We start from the raw sequence: 5,595 nt of genomic DNA on the forward strand, positions 1-5,595 counted from the left end.
TGCGTATATACTCAAATGTAGGTCACCTCCTGACAACACAGTACCTACTAGTGGGCTTTATCACTGCATCAGGTGCTTGAATTGGAGCAAGGCAAGCTGGGGGAATTGAGGAAGCCCTGGGTTGTGGGATTTGTTGGGTTTGGGGATCCTGAATGCGCATATTGGTCATATTGGTTCCCATCATGGATTGTGGTAGGTTGCTGGACTGGGAGGGTATTTTGTTTGCCCAAGGACAACCCCAGGCTTCCTAGTATTTTCCCAATTCCAGGCAGAGAGAAACATCATGTCCTGCATTTATGTTAGGCACATGTTTTTTGAGAATGAGGTTGTATTTCACCATGGAGTACGGATGCATTTTTTTGCAACTAGCAGCAAGACTCATGCTAATCTATTAATCGTGAGGACCTTTTCTCTTCACTGGGAAGACCTAGCAAACCGGCCAACTGTTACAATATTTTTAATAATACACTATTTTAAGGACACTTTCCTACCATCATCAACTACTTTAATTTGTCCACTCTACCTTACTCCATATCCAACTAGGTTTGGCTATGATTCTTAATCACTCACTCATCTTATTCTGAACCCACTTGATGGTAGATTTGGAAGACAGATTAGAGCTAATTTTGCTCTTACAGTGGTAAAAGGCAGACTGGTGTGGCATACCCAAAGTATGGTCTGAGAAAGCCACTTATCACCCAGATATCTGACCTCAGGCCATTAGGGCTTTTTGCTAGGATCCAAGGGCAGAAAGATGAGCCACTGGCATGCTGGGGAGGGTAAATATTTGCAGTATTATGGGGAAAAGGTGGCAGGCGGAATGGCACGTGAGTTGCTCTTGCAAAGAGCCAGCATGGCCACGACTGGCTAAATGGCCTCCTTATGTACTGTAACTATTCTATGATTCCATGAAATGGACAGTAGGCAGGATTCTGGAGTTATAATGTGACAAGATGGTTGAGCCAAGTGTCATCAGTCAAAAATACATTGTCAGGTTCCACATGTGCATTGATAGCGTCCAGTTCTACCTCACCACCACCTCTCTCAACCCCTCAACTGCTTTTGATTAGTCACAGTTCTTATCAGATATTCAGAATCGCAAGGCCAGAAATTTCCTTCAATTAAATATTGGGAAGAATTAAGCCTTTGTCTTTAGTTCTCACCACAAACTCCATTCCCTTGCCACCAATTCCATGCTTTCCCTGGCTACTGTCTGAGATTGAAACAGACTTCATTTCCAACCCCATTTCCTCTCCAGCACTAAGACCACCTACATAACACTGCCCATCTCCATTTCTGCCTACAGCTGAAATCCTCATCCAAACCTTTGTTACCCTAGACTTGAATATTCCAATGTTTTCCTGGTGGGCCTTGCAACCTCAATAAACTTAAACTCATTCAAAACTCTGTTGTCTGCATTCTAATGTAGTATTTCCATTCACGCATCACCCCTGTGCTTGCGGGCATAAACTGGCTTTCCGTCACCTCAAGTTTAAAATTCCCATCCTTGTTTTCAAATCCTTCAAAGTCTTAGCCCCTCCATATCTCTGAAACCTCCTCCAGCACTACAGTATGTGGTGTAACTCTTTCAATTCTGGCCTCTTATGCATTACCAATTTTCTTTGATCCATCATTGGCCTCTATACCTTCATCAATCACAGCCCAGAGCTCTGGAATTATCTCTCTAAATCTCTCCATCTTTCCCTTCTTCTCTAACATACCACTTTGACCAAGTTTTTGACCTCTGGTCCTATTATCTCCTTATATGGGTCAGTGTCAAATTCCTCCTGTGAAGCATTTTGGGACATTTGGCTATGTTAAGCTCACATTATAAATGCAAATTGTTGTTGTCAGGGCTCTGAGAATGGATTAAGCTTGGAAATTCAATTTTTGAAAGAGTTCCCTAAAAAGAGGAAAATCTTTGAAAAAGTCAATTGTTGAATGAAGGATAGCAAAAGATCTTTCAGTGGAGAGGCAGATGGCCAGCAGAAAGGCTGAAGTCAGCATTGGGAGGTGTTTTCAGTAGGAACCAGAGCTGGAAGCAATTTCGGAAAGAATTAAATATCATAAAAACGAAAGTAGCTTTAAACACTGGGAAGGAAGAGTTATACTCTAATTCTGAATAAAATGACCTGAATGGGCCATGGAGGCTGTGGTAGGCTCTGGTACATAGAGGATTAATGTGGGACTGGGTACAATACTGCCCACTCAGTGATGTAAGAAGGCATATGACCCAGAACCAGGGTCAGTCGAGAGTGGACCGAGAAGGGTAAAGACCTAGGGTGGGATTTTTCAGCCCCACCTGTTGCTGGGATCATCCAGTCCCACCCAAAGTCAATAGACTTATGGCTGGCCCACCACATCCCCGTGGTGGGTCCTGCCACAGTGGAGCTGGAAAATCCCGGCCCCAGACTGGAGTCAGCTCCATACCTGTACCCTCTACTGTAAATATGTACATTGTTATGAGTTGTTAATAAAGAATTGCTGTCTAAATACTCAAGACTACGAAGCCTACTTCATGGTGTCCATAAAGCACCTACTTCATGGTGGTAGCATCAGGATCAAAACCTTCAATCTTCACAGGAATACTGTGAAACTAAGATAAAGGACATTTTCAATGGATTCTGCACTGAACAAACTTCCAACTGAAGCTACATGCACTGAGAAAAGTCATCCTGGACATCCTGGTAAATGGTCATGTAACAAATTTTAAATTATATTTCAGGTGACGGTCTGTCAGATGAGGAACCAGATCTCCAAGGCTTTTGGATTCGAACGACAGACACTTGACTGTATGGAGCGGGAGAGTCTGACTCCCGCTCCTCAGCCTGATCCTTGAACCACTGAGTTATGGTGACAGACAAATCGTTGAGCTGATGCATGTTATCCGCAATCAGCCTTTCTCTCTTCTGAGCAGGGATGCCTGCTTGGCCCTTGGTCTTCTCCAGCCAGCAGAAGATGTCAAGGCTACCAAAGTCATTAGCTGGCCACAACAGCATGGTCCTGAGTCCCCAAACACTAAAGAGTCTTCAGACTCTGACTTCACCTGTGATCTCTCTTCTCTTTTTGCGGAGCAGGTTTATCCATCATCATTCCAGGTTCTGGAATGTCCCCGATGGTCAGACCAACCTACTGCACACAAGATTACCATTGCACCTCCTGTGGATGTGGTAACAGAGAGGGATCAGCAGTCTGTCAGGAGGCTAAGATCATTTACATTTCTAACACCATGCCTGGACAATGGAGACGACCAGTCTAAAAAGACAAAGCGCTCTGAAACCTCTTTTGAAATTATTCATGATTGAAACATTACCAACCTCAAGAATCCAGATGAAGGAATATACATCCTTTGTCCCAGCCAAAGTGGAGAGATTGGAGACACGTGACTTCCCCCCACACCACCACCCCACCCCCCCATACCCCCTACACCCCCCTACAACTCCCCATCACACCCCCACACCCCCACCCACACCCCCACCCACACCCCCACCCACCCTCCACCCACCCTCCACACTCCCCCCCACACCCAGCACCCCCACACCCCACCCCCCGACTCATAAGGGGGAAATCAAAATCAAAACATCTTTCTGTTTATGGACAGGTGGTGAGAGGAGAAATCAGGGCAATTTAAACTAACAAGTCTGTAACAAGTCTGAGGAGCCTCTACCTTCAACTACGATGATGGTACAGTTGTTAGACACACCAACCACTGTGCACACACAGCAACTTCCAGCCAGTATGCCAAAACAACAAGGGGTGCTGAAACCTGGTAGCAGTTGTGCACCATCAACTACAGAAAGCAGAAATGAGCATGCTACTCAATCTTCTTGCCACAGAAGCCCTCTTCCTCAGCCTCAGAGAGCTTCCAGATGGCCGAAACAGCAAAGATGGAAGAAAAAGCATCGCTAAGTAGACGAATATCATTTTCATCCATTCTGCAAAAAACAATCAAGACAAACAACAACCATGCACTGCCAAGCCAACCACACCAACCAGGCATGGTTTAACTTCAAGCAATGGAAGAAACAGATTAAACCATGGTTACACACCAGTCAAACATCCAAGCCAACAACAAGAACAAGCAACACCAGAGCCTACCACTCTCCCATAAGAATGGGGAATGAGATGTGGAAGGACTATAAGGGCTTCCAGACCGCTGGATCTTCTAATTTCAAGGACTTGGGGGAGATGGGACAGTGAGAATGTTAATGTTAATACTGTAATAGCAATACTGTTAGAATAATATTAAGGTTGTAACAATAAGATTAACGCACAAGAATTATAACAATGTAAGACGTGACTTAAATTAAAGTAACCCTATATCCATGGATAAAGACTTTGGGGAGGTGCAGTAGTCGGGCCTGATACATAAAGAATTAACATGGGACTGACTACAGTACTGTCCACACAGTGATGTAAGAAGGCACATCCTAGAGCCAGGGTCAGTCTAGAAATGGGTAAAGACCTAGACTGGAGTCAGCCCCATACCTATACCATCTACTGTAAATATGTACATAGTTAGGAGTTGTTAGTAAAGACTTACTGTTAATATCCTCAAGTCTATGAAGTCTACTTCATGGTGTCTGAAGCAGGATTCTTTAGAGGCTATGGCTATGGTTTCACAGCTAATGGATTCAAAGGCTCTGTCTGAGCCTTTTGAATAATAGAGGTTTAAATATGGGGACCGGAGCAGTTGAAGTTCCATCGAGTGGTACAAGTGCAGCAGGGGGAGTGGCTGTGTCTGGGGGTGGGGGATAACATAATAATATATTGTAACTCTTTCGAGTACAAACACGTTTCTATCTGTTCCTACGCAGATGAAATTACATTGTTTCATAATTTGCCACGGTGAAATTTGAACTCTTGATCTTGGGGTTACAAGCCCAGTACCATAACCACTTGGATATTATACCAGAACTAATAATATATTGTAGTTGCTCATGAAATGGTGGGGAATCCTAATGACATGTACCTGGAAGCATGGTATTGATGATGCACTAGGAAGGTTTGTGTGTTGTACAAACCAAACTTTCATCATGAGGAATAACTGAACATGGACCAAATTCTGATTGGCTCCAATTACTGCTGCCAATCCTCGTGTGCTCACTTATTTTGCGCATTTCTATCTTCAAAATGGTGTTATCTTGTTAATCCTAGAATTTTATTAACTTTAGCACTTTCCGTTTTTATTTTTATCTCCCTCCCACGTTATAGATTCTGTAACCTAGGTTACAAATAGGAATTCCTGACGGGTGTTTAAAACGACATCGAGATGAGGAATTCTGGCTGAAGTCCACTCCTGCGACAGTGTCAGCCAGGTACGAGTTAGAGTTGAGAACAGAGAACTGCATGGACTTCCAGCAGTGAGACAGTGAATCGGCTTCTGCAGCTGGAGGAATAAACACACCTCCCTGTGTTTAAACGTGTTTTTTAATCATAGATTATTCTGCTCCTGTGCTCCCTCTGATGTTCGGGACTAGTCAGATTGACTGCCTGAAACATGGCGGCCACTGTTGCCAGTCTTCGCTCCAAATAGTCACAGTCGCGAGTTGCCATGCGTGTTGGCCGTCCGCGCGGCACGCTGGGAAAAGGGAA

This window comes from Carcharodon carcharias, chromosome 16 (genome assembly GCF_017639515.1).
Source record: "Carcharodon carcharias isolate sCarCar2 chromosome 16, sCarCar2.pri, whole genome shotgun sequence".
Lineage (NCBI taxonomy): Eukaryota > Metazoa > Chordata > Chondrichthyes > Lamniformes > Lamnidae > Carcharodon > Carcharodon carcharias.